At 38.4% G+C, this 17,460-nt stretch overlaps 1 protein-coding gene across 2 annotated transcripts in view; it reads right to left on the bottom strand.

The window, feature by feature from the left end:
- NEK1 (NIMA related kinase 1) overlaps nt 1-8,672 on the bottom strand; it is a 216,246-nt gene extending 207,574 nt beyond the window's left edge. For both annotated transcript variants that reach the window (XM_029938932.1, XM_029938937.1), the window contains exons 1-2: nt 8,570-8,672; nt 8,134-8,257 (exon numbers count right to left, since the gene is read on the bottom strand). The gene's annotated coding sequence lies outside the window, so the exon portion shown is untranslated. The remainder of the gene's footprint in view (nt 1-8,133; nt 8,258-8,569) is intronic.
- Nucleotides 8,673-17,460: the final 8,788 nt, after the last annotated feature.

The raw sequence follows: 17,460 nt of genomic DNA, 5'->3' as shown, positions 1-17,460 counted from the left end.
AGTTAATGGGCACTAAAACCTTAAGAATCAGGGAGCCTGGATTTAAATCCTGACTTTATCCCTTTTTTATTATGTGACATTGGACAAGTTACTCAGTGTTATGTGCCTCAGTTTGTTCATCTGTACAATGTGGATCACAATAGTACAGACTTGTAGAACTGCTGGGAGGATTAGTTAATTAGTTAATTTCACTATTCTATTGTAGAATAACGCCTGGCACATAGTGAGCCAGTGCTCACTATTTGTCGTTGTTACTCATTACATTCAACAGGAAAATCGCACCTCATTTTTATTTGAATTCCTGCTCATTATCAGTTAATTTGAAAAATTCTTCCACATTTATTGAACATTTGTATTTCTTCTTTTTTGAACTACTCATTCATGTTCTTTGTTCATTTTCTACTGGGATATTGTAAAAGCTCCCTCTTTAAAGAAGATGTTAGCGCTCTCTGTCATAAATACTTTTCCTTATATGCTACATGCCTTTCTATTTTATTTACATATAAAAATGTATTTTGATATTATTTTGATATTAATTAAACATGTTATTAACCTTCATATTTCTGCCTTTGGTATCATAATTAGACCCTTACCATACCAAGATACTTGATTAGGTTCATTAGTAACTTTAGCAATAGTAATTTCAGGAAAGTGATGGGCAGGAAAGAAGCCAGAGTTCAGATGCTAGCTGGTGAAAGCTTAAAAAAAGAATCAAAGGGAAGGATGGAAGGATGAGGGAAAGAGAGTGAAATCATTAGCACAGTCTATTGGCAAGATTACCCAGAATTATAGTAAATTAATTCACTTTATTAACTTAAAACTAATAAATACTTAATTTATCTAACATGTTCTTTCCTATGTCTATTCACATCAAGGAGGACTTCAATGTAGGATTCCCTTCTGGGAGAAAATGGGCTTGTTCTGAAGACCACATAAATATTTCTGTGACACCTTACCATATTTCTCATTATAAATTAGCAAATCCATATTCTCATTTCATCCATCAATACTAAACTTGTTTGATTTTACTTTGCCTCTAAAATATGATACAATCTCCTTAAATGACAAAATTTACATTCAGGACCTGTAAGATAAAGTCCAGAACCCAGCCTCTGGTAAAAATCAATGGGATAATTATGCCTTAGGAACTTCTGTGGGAAAGAGCTGCCTTCTACCTTAGAAAACATTATAACCATATTACATTTCAAAATTTCTGTAAGATATGACAAGGCTTTTAGCAACTTTAAGAAAAACAGAAAATTAACTATTACAATAGCAATATAGCATCATCAGTGAGTTAAAGAAGTCACTCCAAACATACTCAAGTCCAAGGTGGTCAACTGGCATAATATAATGGCTATCTGGGCACCAGCCAGAATTTAATGATTTCTCCTGGACATGACTATATTATATCACCATGCTATTTAGGAAAAAATAGCCACATAAACTCATCTTACAAAACTAAATTTCATAAATCAAATTACATTAACTAATAACCATATAATTAGATTATTTCAAAACCATCATTATTGTGTGACTACTGCCAAAAAAGAGAAACAAAATTAGTCAGTTTGGCTCTGCCTCAAAATTCGGTTGCCAATTCCTTTCCAGGGACCACACTGATGAGACAGAAGTTCCAAGAGTCCCTAGTACCACTGTGCCTACCACAGTCCTGAGCACTGTGGTTCTGACAACTCAGCATAGGAGAATCTACTGCTTCTGGTAGTGAAAAATGATGATTCTAATTGCAAGCAAAAAATGTCAAGTGCAGAAAGCTTTCTGAACAATAAATGGCTTGTGTCAATGGAATTTCAGAGCAACTCACAACTCCTCCTTTTCAGCAGTCTACACTAGACTACTGTCGCATACTGGAGGAAGTAAAGAGGAAAACATGAAAAGATAGAGTACTTGCAGTGCCTTACAACATATTTATCCAAGCTACTTATTTCTTAGTCATGAGACTTCTCAGCTACATTACAATCCTAAAAGATTTTTCAAACCAAATGAAAAATAGTGAAAAAATGTACTATAGCCTTACACATCCAAAATCATCATAATGTATAACTGAAGGACCATCATAATCCTGTTATAATTTCATATTTGTAATAAACTGAAATTACAAATGTTTGTCCTTTCTGTGCTTCAGCTTCCAACATCAAGTGAAAATCACAATACCACCTTGATGCTATTCTTAAAGTCTCTAACAATTATACCAGTTAATCTCTATGATGTGTATCTGATATTAAAGATATTCAAGACATAAATTCAAAGACATTTTTGATATTTGAGCTTTCCAAAGAGTTATGTGATATAACAAATAAAATGATGGATTTAGAAAAACTACGTGACCAAAAGCAAACCACCTGACTTCTCTGCATTTTGTTTCCTTCATCTAAAAACACTAACAATTTAAGGCACCTGGGTGGCTCAATCGGTTGAGTGTCTGACTTAGACTGAGGTCATGATCTCATAGTTTATGAGTTCAAGTCTGGTGTCAGGCTCTGTGCTGTCTCCCTCCCTCTCCCCCTCTCTCTCTCTCTCTCTCAAAAATAAATAAACATAAAAAAAACTTAAAAAATAAAAACAAAAACACTAACAATTTAAAGATAACACAACCTTAAGGGTCCTACCAACTTTAATAGTCTATAATTCAAAGAGAAGAAAATAAAAAAGTAGGTCACAAAACAGTAAACTTCAACATTGTTTAGAATTGTAACATTAGCCAGAAAAAGTAGGAATGACAGAGAAATGCAGCCAAAGCCTTTCCTTTGGAGAACTAAAAAAACACAAGAGTAATTTCTTCAGCCTGTATCTTTAAAAAGTCAAAAAGTAAATTGCAATTTAGAGTTAAATATATCAAACAGAACATACATATTTACCTTGACTTCTTTCCCTGACCTACCACAACTTTAAGGGATCAAAAAGGCAGAACAGGAGAGAAAGCAACAGCAATAAATTTCTGGAAGCTGGCAAACACAAGAACAAGCAGCAGCTGACTCAGGAAACTAGAGAAAGTCGTATTGTAACCCAGCAGTGGGAAATAAGTCAATTCCCACTAAAGATTAGCTCAACAATAGGCAGAAAAAGGTGCCTTTGTGAGTGAGATACCAGAATTAAAACAGGATGGTCTGAAAGACTGTGTAATAGCCTTAAACACACAGTTTGTCTCTTCCACCTCACCTAGTCAAGAGACCACCACTCTCTCATGCTGGCAAAAGACTAGAGATGTTTCTAGATTAGGGATACCAACACAGCTGAGAATGGTACTATATATGATCTGAGAGATTAAGATTAACCATGATAAATGGTTCCAGCCATGATTCCTTAGCTCATAGCCTACCTCCCAAAACACTCAAAAACATTTAGTAAAATATATAAAACAACAGATAGGAATTGAGAGGCTATAATCATTGAGAGGTGAGAAAATATTAATAAGTTCCACATTTAACCCAGCCTTCTACCTAAAGACATTTTCCAAACTATGACATACCACCATGGAGCTTACACAGAAAGCACCAATCCTATTGAGCTAAGGAGAAGAGAAGTCAGAGTTTGAGGCTGCCAAAATCCTAGAGAGAAGGAAAAAGCACAGAAAAAGCCCCAAACCCGGCACATAAATTCCTCTCCTGTCAGTTACCTCATCAGTTGTGCATACTCTGTCAGTTGTGCACACCCAGAGCAAGACTAAAACAGACTAGTCCTAACAAAGCCTAATACCAATCTTTGATAGCATAAAAGAAAGGAATCTGCTAATACTCTCATTAGCCTGCCAGAAAACATATCAATTTTTTGGAAGATACATGTTCCAGAGCCTCTATGACTTTTCATTCACAACATCCAGCATCCAGTCAAAAATTATGAGGTGTGGGGCACCTATGTGGCTTAATCAGTTGAGCAGCTGACTCTTGATTTTGGGTCAGCTCATGATCTCAGGGTTGTGGGATGAGTTCCGCATCAGGCTCCATGGAGCCTGCTTAAGATTCTCTCCCTCTCCCTCTCCCTCTCTCTCTCTGCCCCACTCCCCCCACCTTGTGTTCTATCAAGAAAGAAAGAAAAAAAGAAAGAGGAAGGAAGGAAGGATGGAAGGAAAGAAGGAAGGCAGGTAGATAGATAAGGGGTGCCTAGATGGCTCAATTGGGTTAAGCATCCAACTTCTGATTTCAGCTCAGGTCATGATTTCACACTGGTGGGAAAGAGTCCTCAGTTGGACCCTGTGCTGACAGTGCAGAGCCTGGTTGGGATTCTCTCTCTCCCCTTCTCTCTCTCTGCACCCCTTCCCCTTTTTCACTCCTGCTCTTTCTCTCTAGAAATAAACAAATATTTAAAAAAAATTATGAGGCCTGTAAAAAAAAAAAAAAGAACAAAAGAACCAAAACTAAAATAAACAATAGAAATCACAAATCACTCAAATGTGGACAAATCATAGAGGATTTTAAATAACCATGAATAATATGTTCAAGAAAATAAGAGGAAAAGATCAACAAAAGTGATTTTTTAAGATGGAGAATTTCAAAAAAGAACTGAAATTTGTTTTTAAAAATTAAATGAACATTTCAGAACTAAAATATATGGTATCTGAAATTATGAAGGCATCACATGGTTTTACACAGGATCGGATATAATAGAAGACAGGATTTTTAACCTGGAAAATGAACCAACAGAAAATATTCAAGGGGTGCCTGGGTGGCTCAGTTGGTAGTGTCTGACTCTTGCTTTCAACTCAGGTCATGATCTTGCAGTTTGTGAGCTCTGAGCCCCATGTTGAGCTCCATGCTAACAGCAAGGAGCATGCTTGAAATCCTTTCTCTCCTTCTTTCTCCCTCTCTCTCAGCGCCACCCCCCACACACTCATGCTATCTCTCTCTCTCCCTCAAGATAAATAAAACTTAAAAAAAAAAGGAAAAAAACACAAACACACACGCACATACACATAAAAGAAAAATACAGGGAAAGATTTAATATTAAAAAGATTTGGGTTTTTTTAAGTGTGTGTGTGTGTGTGTGTGTGAGAGAGAGAGAGAGAGAGAGAGAGAGAGAGAGAGAGAGAGAGAGAGAATGAGAATGAGCGGGGGACAGGCAGAGGGGGGGGAATAGAGGATCCAAAGCAGGCTCTGCACTAACAGCAGAGAGCCTCATGCAGGGCTTGAACTCATGAACTGTGAGATGATGACCTGCGCTCAGTTGGATGTTTAACCAACTGAGCCACTCAGGAACTGCAATATCAGAAAGATTTTAATTCTCAGTCTCCACATTTAATTCTGCCCTAATAAAAATACAAGCTTTATGGGTGACAGTGATTAGACAAGCTGATTTGAATCAATACAAGAAAAAAGCAAGAATAGCCAAAGAAATACTGAAAACAAAACAAAAAAGACCAATGAGGGAAGACTTTCCTATTCGACATCAAGATGCATTTTAGGGACACCTGGATGGCTCAGTGGGTTAAGCATCCCACTCTTGATTTCGGATCAAGTCATGATCTCAGAGTTCATGAGCTTGAACCCTGGATGAGGCTATGCACTCACCATGCGAATCCTGCTTGGGATTCTCTCTCCCTCTCTCTGCTCCTCAACCCACTGTCTCAAAAAAATAAACTTTTTTTTAAAAAAGGACACATGTTAAAGGACACATATAAAATGCTGGTACAATAATTATGAAATTGACAGGCAAATCAAATCTGTTTTTGACAGAAATCTATCAAAAACATTTTTTAACTTGGTGGATGAGCATGGTAACATTTTAACTCAGTGTCAAATAATAAAATTTTGAAATAAATAATATATAGACAACCAGGTAGTAATGTGGGGAAAAAACAGAGCTTACACTCATTTTCTTCACTTTATATCAATGCTAATGCCAGATGATAAACTACTTGTATGTAAAACAAAAAAAAAAATAGGAGGGTCTTTCTTTCTCTTTCCTTCTTTCCTTCCTTCCTCTCTCTCTCTCTCTTTCTTTCTTAAAGAGAGAACATGCAAGCACACGAGGGAGGAGCAGAGGGAGAAGGACAGAGAATCTTACGCAGGCTCCAAACCCAGCACGGGAGCCTGAGACAGGGCTCTATCCCAGGTAGAGTGAGAACATGACTTGAGCCAACTGAGCCACCCAGGTTCCCCAAGTATCTGACTCTTGGTCTCAGCTTAGGTCTTGATCTCAGGGTCATGAGTACAAGCCCCATCCTGGGCTCCATGCCTACTTAGTAATAATAATAATAATAATAATAATAATAATAATAATACAAGTACAAAAGATAAATTTTATGTTATGCATATTTTACCTCAGTTTTTAAAAGTACAAGACTTAACATTTTTCACCCATCAGAATGGCAAAATTCGGAAGTTTATTACTGTACTATGTTGGAGGGGAATATAAAAAAACAGAATATGGTGTGAATACAAATTGATACAAATAGTAAGGAATATAAAATCCCACAATATCAGGGCACCTAGGTGGCTCAGTGGGTTAAGTGTCCGACTTCAGTTCAGGTCATGATTTCACAGTTCCTGAGTTCCAGCCCTGCATCGGGCTCTGGACTGACAGCTCAGAGCCTGGAGCTGCTTCAGATTCTATGTCTCCCTCTCTCTCTACCTGTCCTCTGCTCACACTCTGTCTCTCTCTCTCTCTCAAAAATAAATAAAACATTAAAAAATTAATAAAAAATAAAATCCCACAATACTTACCAAAATTATTATCAGTGTTCACTTTGATCCAGCAATTCCATTTTTAGCAATCTACCTTACAAATGTATGAAAATGATACATACACAAACTTATCCTCTGTTTGAAATGATAAAATGTAAATATCCACAAGCAAATCAAAAAGAAGCAAGGGGGCTCAATCTCAGGACCATGAGATCATGACCTGAGCTGAGATTGAGTCAAACACTTAAAGCCACCCATGATAGAGGCAGAGGAATGTCAACAGACTCCAAGAAGTCCTTATGGTCTGTCTGCAGCTACAATCCACACATATGGTTTTCCAAATATTAAATAACATTTTGACAGGTGGGAGAAACACAATTTTCCTTCTCGGTGAGTCAAGTCCCTGACCTATTTCTTATTACACAAAAACGCAGACAGCAAAAATGGGATTCCATTAGATACACTTTTAGCAAAACATTTGTTTTTCTTCTCTATAAGTCTATACAGACAACAATTACTGGCTTCCCTAATGGAAACTACCAATATGTAAATAAAGAATTTATATTCATGAAATGGTGTCATGTCCACAACTTAGATTACAAGGTAGAGACTGAAGTAAAATGTACTAGGAATACAATGTCAATGTATTAAAATTACCTCAATACGACGCCTGTGGCCAAGTTCTGTGGCCAAGTTCCATAACCCTTACTAAACTCCTAATGCTGACTCTTACTGTGCAAAAACCTGTTTTCCCACAAAAGATGCTCCTTACCTTTCTCCTAGAACAAAGAGCAATTTGAAATGAAATAGATCTGTGGACTCTCTAATACCAAACTAACCTAAACTAGAAACAAAGCACTACTTCTTTCCATATTTGGCTCCCCTCCATCATCTCTACAATACTGCTGCATCACAAGAAAAGACTATTATTATATTGGATATTACTTTCATTGGATATTACTTCATAAATTTTTCTGATGTTACTTATCATGGCAATAAAAAAATGTCTGCTTCTTGGGGGCGGAGCTTACATTAGAGAATAAAAATTAGGCCTGTATAAAAAAAGTTACGATGAACTCCGAAAGTAGTATAACTTTTAATGCCTTACATATGGAAACTGCCCAATTATGTAAATTGAAATATAAAATTGTAAGCTACCAGTTAATTCTTACTCAGTTTTTATTAAAATATATATGTAATTTAAAATCAGAAACAACATATATGCAATGTAAATGACTGTTTCTCCATGCCAAGATTTCAATTGTTATCTTAACTCAGTTATCACTATATCTTTTTAACTAATGTCCGAAGACTGTTTTGTATTACATACTGTTCTTTAGAGAATTAATATTTTAATAAGATGAAGATATTATTTTCCATGCACTTAAAAGTTAGTAACCCTGCAAGCTCTACAGACTCAAGTCTAAGCAAGATCTCATTTCCAACGACTTTACTATTTTGCATATCATTGCTTCCCTCAAGTGCAACTCACCTCAACGACACAGGGCGTTAGTCTGAATAACGGTGACGATTGACAATCATCGGTCTAGGGGTAGCAGCCTTCCTATGGCAGTTACTGAGTCAGAGGCATCATCCCGCATATTGAAAATGACATCCTGAAAGAGAAACCAAGACTATCTAACCTGCAGCAGCTCACAGGCCACTTGAAGGGGCGCAATCAGGCTCCTACACCCGACACCAGACTTTGGTTGACCCCTCAGGCTTGACTCCTTGCCGCCTCCCGCAACGCCCAATGAGACAGGTCCACACTACTCAGAGCAAACAAACTGGTTTCTGAGCCCCTTGGAAACGGCTGGTGGAGGCACGGGGAGTGCCTGGGTTACCGCCCCTGCAACTTCACAGAGGTGGTTGCTAGTGCCCTCGGTGGGATGGGGGTGGGGGGATGGCATTTGGGACTGGGCGGCTACCTGCCTGCCACGTCCTTCTGCTTCGCGACGCTTGCTCTGGACTCGGGGATACGCGGACAACTGCTTAGGACTCCCAGCGGACGACTATGCACCCTAGCGCCCCCAACCCCTAGCGCGAATGCAGAGGAAAGGGGAGCGGCCAGCGCGTCACTGGCGCTGGCATGTGACGTCAGTGCGCGGAAGCTGGCGCGCGTTGGGGGTGGGGGAAAGGAGTGGCGCGGCGCGGAGCGGCGGGGCGGGGCAAAGGCACAGCAGGTGGGAGAAGAGGAAAAGAGGAGTAAAAGAAGAATAAGGGGAAAGAAAAGAGTAAGCCAGAGATGAGGGCTAGAACTCACAAACAGAAGCTGATTTTGATTAAAGCATATTGTAAATTTGTCCCACATTATACTACACAGACAATAGCACTTTTTTTAACGTGAAAGTTGTTACTTAGGAATACCGCATGTTTTAAAGTAATTTTGCTTTAGAAAGCAAGCTCTTTTCTACTATGTCTTGGATGATTACGGCAAGAAAGTATTTTTAAGTCTTGATTTTTTTTAAGGTTATAATGTGGTTTTCTACACATTTACATCTAATGTGTGTATAAATTATTTGCCGGTATATTGAAAGGTGGTTCAAGTTTCATTCTTTATGGCAGGACCTTCAAAGATAGGAGGAGATTTTCTTGTGATAAGGAATCAAGATCATTGTCTTGCTGAGTAGCTCTATGGCTAAGTTGCCTTATCTAGAGTATCCCTGAGACGCTGGAGAATCCAAACTTAAAGCCGAAAGAGGATGGTGGCTTGTCTACTGTGTAAGGTACACTCCAGGTTGTACCTTTTGTATATGTGATGTATGTAGCCTGGTGGAAAGTTTACAGATTTTGCCAGAGACCTCAGATGTCAAAGATTAGGATCAGTGCGTCAAATAAATCGGTTTCCTTCTCTCTCTCATACTCTTTCTAATACACCAACACCCAAGACCCCTCTGAGTTTTCCCAATTTCTGGTTTAGCCATGATTATAAGAAATACTTTTAAAAAGAAAAAGAAATACTTTATTACTGGCATGGAAATTGAAAGTTTTTGGCTTCTTTGCCAGAAGATGGCACTGCAAGTCATCCAAACTGGCAAGTTAGAGAAAATCTACTTCGGTTTATCTCCTTTTCAATCTCCATCCATTCAGAAGACTTGTTTTCCTCATTTTCTCATTTCTAGGCTAACCTCCATTGGACCCTCCCACCCCCAGGTAGCAGGAATTTTGGTGTCTGAATACACAATAACTCCAGTTCTACCCACGTACCTTTGTACAGCAAAGCAACATAAGAATGTTGCCAATTGCTAATCTAAGTAAATACTCTTTTGCTGCTTTCATGAAGAATGGCTAGTCAGATACCTCCTTAGATAATTCTTCAGGCTCTTATAAACTGTTGGTGGGAATATAACTACAGACTTTGTAGAAGTCATGCTGGCAAGATGCATATCCCTCTGACTTCTTTTGCCAAGTCTGTAAAATAGCACCATACAACCTGCCACTCTTAGGATGGTAGAATTCCTGGCAGAAGGGAGTGGTTTACACAACCTCCACTCCCTGATAATCTCTACCATTATCTCCCAGGGTAGCAGCAAGACTAGTGAACAAGCAGTTCTAGATCTGGTTGGAATAGATAAACTTTACCACTGTGAGTTATTCTTTTTTCCTCTTTCCCGAGGGCTTAAAGGTTTTGTTGGCTGGTCAGTAAGGAGGGAATAAAACCAACTTAGTATTGGTAGAGTTTTTGTTACTTATGTGTCATCTCAGTTCTAATCAAAAGGAAATATGATTTCCAGTACAAGAAACTGATTTTCTTAACATAACTTATTTTGCTATACCTCCTAATATTTCCTATATACTGAGGGCTTCTTATTAATTTTATTTGAATTTTTCCAGTTTTATTAAGATATAAATGACATACAGTACTATATAAATTTAAGGTGTACAAATGAAAGGTTTAACTTACATATATTATGAAATGATTACCACAATTAGTTTAATTAATATCCATTATCTCATATAAAGAAGAGAAAAAGTTGTGTTTCCCTTAGGAGAACATCTATTGAAAAAAGAAAAGAACAAGATTTATTCTTTAAACAGTTTTCAAATATACTATATAGCAGTTTTAATATAGACATCATGTTGTACATTACAGTACCTAATTATCTTATAACTAAAAGTTTTTGGCTTTTGACATCTCTACCAAGTCCCCCCCCTACACACACTCCACCCTACTGAGGGCTTTTTAAAATGGATATTAAGGGGCACCTGGGTGGCTCAGTCGGTTGAGCCTCCAGCTTAGGCTCAGGTCAGATCTCACGTTCGTGGGTTCGAGCCCTGCATTGGGCTCTGTGCTGGCAGCTAGCTCAGAGCCTGGAGCCTGCTTCCAGTTCTGTGTCTCCTTCTCTCTCTGCCCCTCCCCCTCTCATGCTCTGTCTCTCTCTGTATTAAAAATAAATAAAACATTAAAAAAAATAATCCAAAGATTATTTTTTAAAAATGGATATTAAGATCTGTGGTCAAAAGATAAATTAAGCACCCTATAGTAGGCAGAATAAAGGCCACCCAGTGATGTCCCTGCCCCTCAGTCCCTGGAACCTGTGAGTATATTAGGTTATATGGCAAGGGGGAATTAAAGGTGCTGATGGAATTAAAGTTACTAATCTGCTGACCTTAAAATAGGGAGAGGATCCTGGATTATCCAGGTGGACCCAATGTATGCCCAAGGGTCCTTAAAAATGAAAGAGGAAGGCAAGAGGGTCAGAATCAGAAGCAAATGTTACTGTGGAAGAAGTTCAGAATGATAGGATCTGAGAAAGACTCAAACCACTATAGCTGGATTTGAAGATGGAGGAGGGGGCAATTCAAGTGGTCTCTAGAAGCTGCCAAAGGCACAGAAATGGATTCTCCCCAAGAGCTTCTAGAAGGAAACCCAACACTGCTACCATCTTAATTTTAGCCAGTGAGATTTGTTTTGGACTCCTAACCTACAGAACTCTAAGATAATAAATTTGTGTTGTTTCAAGACACTGAATTAGTGGGGATCTGTTGTAATAAATACTAATACAAATTCCTTTTTTTTTTTTTATGTTCCAGGAGCAGAGTAGATAAGGCTGACTGGTAAATTCTTTTCATTGTGTATGAAAAACCCACAACTAGATCTGTAAAAATTCCTTGTTGGGAATGCTCTCTGCCTAAGCTTCTTCTTAATCATCTCTCTAAAGAAAAGTGTCTGCGGGCGCCTGGGTGGCTCAGCCGGTTAAGTGTCTGGCTTCGGCTCAGGTCATGATCTCACGATTGTGGGTTTGAGCCCCGCGTCAGGCTCTGTGCTGACAGCTAGCTCAGAGCCTGGAGCCTGCTTCAGATTCTGTGTCTCCCTCTCTCTGTCCCTCCCCTGCTCGTGCTGTCTCTCTAAAATAAATAAAAAACATAAAAAAAATTTTTTTAAATAAAAAAGATAAAGTCTCTGGTAAGAACTCCAAATAGACAGAATCCCTTCTGGAACATTCTATGGTCAAATGCTCTACCCCTGAGCTATACCCCCTCTTCTGGAACATTCTGGAAGAAATGAGATGAAGCTAGAAGTATTCACATTATGATACATAAGGAAAATTTTCAAGGGATCTGGTTATAGTCCTTACCATGTAAAACACCCAAGTCTGTTGAAAAGCAGGTTTAACACCACTAGATTTTTCTAATACAAATACGAGAGGAATTACAGAGAAGGTTCTTCCCTGGATGGAATCTATTGTTCTATCACCAAAATATCACATAGCATATTGTTAAGATAGAGTGTCCATGTCTAATGTAGTGCTTCTAACTTAATGCTGCTTATTAATTGGGTATAATTAAGAATATGGATACTTAGGCCCAAACTTGGAATAATTAAAGTAATTTTTGAGAGTAGAGTTCAAGCAAGGGTATTTTTCTGAAGCTCCCTAGGTGGCTCTGATGCAGAGTGAAGGATGAGACCTACTGGCAAGATGTATGTATGTCAGAAATTAAGGATTTTATTTTATTTGTTTATTTTTTAAAGTTTTATTTATTTTTGAGAGAGAGAGAGAGAGACAGCATGAGCAGGGGAGGGTCAGCGAGAGAGGGAGATACAGAATCTGAAGACAGGCTCCAGGCTCTGAGGGGCTCGAACCCACGAACTGTGAGATCATGACCTGAGGTGAAGATGATGCTTAACCAGCTGAGCCACCCAGGCGCCCCAGAAATTAAGGATTTTAAAATAAACACGTTCTTGTAAAAAAGTAAGGTAGTACATAATATCAACAATATTACAGAAAACCAAATGTGCCAGGAGACTTGTTGCCCACTTACAAGAGATCCTTGGGATAATCCGCCATGTAGAAACCAATGCACTACCATAAAAGGATTTAGGACTTATTTATAAAAGGATCATAGAAAGCAGATATGATTGATGAATAGCCCCTGACTATTCTCTACTATTCTCAGAGACTTATGTGCTTCTTCCCAAAATTGGGCTACATATCTGCAGCAACAGAGGAAAACATCTAATGTCTGTAAATCTCTTGTAAGACTTGCCCAACAGTGTTCCAAGTAAAATACCATGATGCCATGAATTCTACCTTGATAAAAGTTAGGAAAGAGTCATAAAAAGTTTGATGTACTGTGAGCACCTCCATTATTACCCATGGGCACAATACAAACTCTGTAGCCAAGAATTGTATATTCGAGAATATTCAATTCTGTCCTGGAAAAAAAAAAAAAGAAAGAAATAGTATGAGAAATAACACTTAAGTGTTAAGCACATGAGTTAATAACCTGTGTTATATTGTGGACAGATAAAGTCAGCAGGACATATACTTTTTAACATAGGTAGAAAAGTCTGGAAAGCCTAAGAGATGCCTAATATTAATGAGGCACTAAACACAGGAGAGGCATCTAGTATTCATTAAGCACTAATGTACTCATCATGGACTCAATATACATGAAACTGAACATTCACAGGTCTTAATTACGCGGCCCCATGGTGACACTCACACTGTGTCCCACGTGACCTGCTTCCAAAGTGCAAAACCTGCACCTGCTCACCAGGTTAACTGGCAAGCTGCAGATGTGCCCAGGCACTCTTTGCCCCCGCATCTCTTTCATAAAGCCAGAGTGCCATTGGCTTAGGCACCTTCCATCTCTAAACCTTGCTCAAACATCAACTGTGGTCCCACTCACTATCAACAGAAAAGTTAATATGCCAAAAAGAGAGACAGGACGTATGAGCATTGCATAACCGTATGTTTCAAATCATGGGTGTTTCCTCTCCACTTGTACCTTAAGTGTGTTAATTTTCCCTCCCTTGCTTCTCATGGTATGTTAGCCTTTCTGTGACCTCTGAGATAGTTCATCTGATAGTATACTGGGGGGGTATATTGTATTAATGTAATTCTCCACACAACACCAAGCAGGTAAAATCTGGATATTATAAAGATTTCAAATGAGTGAAATTCTTTTGCTTGATAGCCCATAATTTTTAACTCTGCACTCAAAAAAAAATTCCAGTATAGACTTTCCTGGCAACAAGGGGGATAAGCCCTAATTCTGGTAGGTTCTAAGATATGTTCTTAGAAGAATTTTTAATCCTTAAGTTTTCCAAATAAACCAGATTAACAATTTTTGGTATATTGACTACAGAAGTATAGAGTTGTTGTTTTTTTTTTTAACTGGAGGAAGCTAAATTTCTTGATCCTATAGAGGTCACTTGAGTGGCCCACTGATTACTGTAATGTTGGGTGACTAGACCTCATTGTTCCAGGATTAGAGAGCAAGAACTTTCAGAGTTTTATGCCTATTTGTTTAAGTGGTATAGCCTGAAATTCAGACATGTGGAAATACGTGTAATCTTTTAGCTATAATTTCATGCAAGACATAGTGACAGGGAAGGGCAACGGGGGTTAAAAGAAAAGTTACACTGAGAGAAATGTGATTTGTGGGTTGATGCCTGCACTGAATCAGAAAGTGAATGTAAATGGTGATTTGAGTCTGTGAGGTTGTCAGCTGGTAGAAACAGATATATGAGCCAAAAAAGCTGGTGCTTAAGCCTATTAAAGCATAAAACCCTTTTGGGTGAGGGTTATACAAAAAAGTGCCTAAGCCAATGGCACTCTGGCTTTAGTTTCACGGGTCCACAGATGAAGAATTAATAGATTACAAGCAGGAGCCTCCTCTTTATTTGATTTGGAAGAGATTTTGGACTTTGAGTTGATGATTAAGAGGAAGTTTTGGACTTCAAGTTGATGCTGTATTGGGATGAGACCTTCCAGAACCTTGGAAAAGTTGGTGAATGTATTTTACCTATAAATCATCAGGGGACAGAGGGCAGACTGTGGTATGCAAATTCTGAGATGGCCCCAAGATTCCCATGCCTGGATGTACACACCAAGTATAATCGCCTCTCCTTCACTGTGAGCCAGACTGTGAATGCAGCGATTTTACTTCCATTATAAGGTTATTAATCAATTGACTGTGAATTAATTTTAAAAATGAGATTTTGATGAGTAGGTTTGACTTAATTAGTTGACTCCTATAAAGAAGGCAGAGAAATTCAAGAGAAATTCTGCTGTTTTTGAAGAGGTAAACCACTATGTGGTGAGAGGCCCATGGAGTTAGGACTTGAGGATGGTCTCTAGGTGCTGAGAGCAATCCTGGTCAATAGCTAGTAAGAAAGCAAAGAACTCTGTCCTACAGCTTGAAATAAAACAGGGACCTCAATCTTATAACCACAAATGTACTGTCACAGGACCCTGATTAAAACCGTTTCTGGGGGTGCCTGGGTGGTTCAGTTGATTAAGCAGCTGACTTCGGCTCAGGTCATAATCTCATGGTTCGTGGATTCAAGCCCTGCATCGGGCTCTGAGCTGACAGCTCAGAGCCTGGAGCCTGCTTCTGATTCTGTCTCCTTCTCTCTCTCTGACCTTCCCCCACTCACACTCTATGTCTCTCTCTCTTTCAAAAAGAAATAAATGTTAAAAAAAATTAAAAAAAACAACTCAAAACCCTTTTGTTATATGCGACTATCAAAAAAGTGTTGAAACTAGAATATTGATATTAATGCTAATGCTCTTGTACTGGAGGGTCCAAGTGTACAGTCAAAAGCTCTGGCACGTAATATACAGTTTAATAAAAATTTGGCAGGGAAGCAAAGAAGATTCTCTGTAAAAACACTTGATGACAAACTCCTCTCCAACACTTGACTCCAACCCTTCTCTGGGGCAACCTGGCTTTTTTTCTTCTTCCTCTCAAAAGGAAATCAAAATTCTCTTAATTCATATGCTTCCCTAAGTTCTAGGAACCAGGTGATACACATCTAGGGGCTTCTACTCTAAACAGTTATCAAAATGTTTGGCCAAGCCAAGGGAGATATCTCTTAACAGGGCTTACTGGTAAATAAAAATTCCTCCATTTTTTTATATGAATAATATCTTTGTATATGCCTAGAAAGTCCCTGGAAAGTTACCCAAGACACACTTAATTGTATCTTTTTGTGGACAGTGACACTAAGGTTGGTCAGGTTGTGCAAGACACCAAAGTTCAATTTGTATTTTTTGTATTGTTTCAAAATATTTTACCTCACTGTATTAGCTTCCTAAGCCAACTGTTACAAGTAACAAACTGAAGACTTTAAAACAACAGAAATTTATTTTCTCAGTTCTGGAGTACAGAAGTCTGAAAATTAAGGTGTTAATAGGTTATGCTCTCTTTAAGGGCTTCAGGGAAGAACCCCATGTTTCTTACAGATTCTGGTAGCCCCAATTGCTCTTTAGCTTTTGATAGCGGTAACTCCGGTCTCTGCCTCCATCTTCCCATAGTCATCTTCCTGTCTGTCTTTGTGTCTCTTCTCTTATAAGGCCACTAATCACATGGAATTAGTCAATCCTGATGACTTTACCTTGATCACATTCCTAAAGAACATATTTTCAGAAGATGTCATACTTAAGGGGGAGGGGAGGAATCTTTTGAGGAGACATGGTCAGCCTATAAAAGCCATGGCTTACTCTTAAACTAATGTGTGACATTCTACAAGACAATGTCCTTCATCTCTTTAAAACATCAATATCATGAAAAATTAGGGAAGGAGCTCTTAAATATTAAAAGAGATTTAATGTCCTACTTTTCACATGCTTCAGGGGAAAAAAAAATCCAAATATAGATGAAGCAACTATAGCAGAATTTTTTAATGTAGGTGAGTGATCCTGTCATGTCCATGGTTAAAACCCTTCAATATACAACTATTGTAAGTTGAATTTTTTCTTCACAAACATACGTTTTTAATATTTATCATATATGTTAAAGAAATCAACAGCCATTTATATGAATATGGAATGTACTATTCTTTGTAAGTTTTCTGGATGTTTGGACATTTTTTTCCTATTTATTGATTGTTTTTGAGAGAGACAGAGAATGTGGGCCAGAGAGGGGTAGTGAGAGAGGGAAATAGAGGAGGATCCCAAGTGGGCTTGACGCTGACAGCAGAGAGCCAGATGGGGGACTCAAACTCACCAATCCTGAGATCTTGACCCAAGCTGAAGTCAACTCTTAACCACTGAGCCACCCAGGCGCCCCTAGACATTTTCCTAACAACTTGGAAGAAAAACTACTAACAACAAAACTTCACCATCCCCGGTTATCTAGGATAAAGCACAAACTCTTGGGCATAACTGCTGACTTATGCATCATCATCTCAATTCATTATCTCCATTCTACATGTTGCACATTATATTCAAGTAATACCGCGATAACATAGAACTTTCAATTTCGTCCTCCCTTGTCTCAAATTTCTGATAGTTTGCGACCCTCATCCCAACTCCTGCCCGTCAACTTAAAAAAAAAAATCCAGATCAGATGTCAACTCCTCTGTAAA

This window comes from Suricata suricatta, chromosome 1 (assembly GCF_006229205.1).
Source record: "Suricata suricatta isolate VVHF042 chromosome 1, meerkat_22Aug2017_6uvM2_HiC, whole genome shotgun sequence".
Lineage (NCBI taxonomy): Eukaryota > Metazoa > Chordata > Mammalia > Carnivora > Herpestidae > Suricata > Suricata suricatta.
This window is presented reverse-complemented; position numbering and strand designations above follow the sequence as displayed.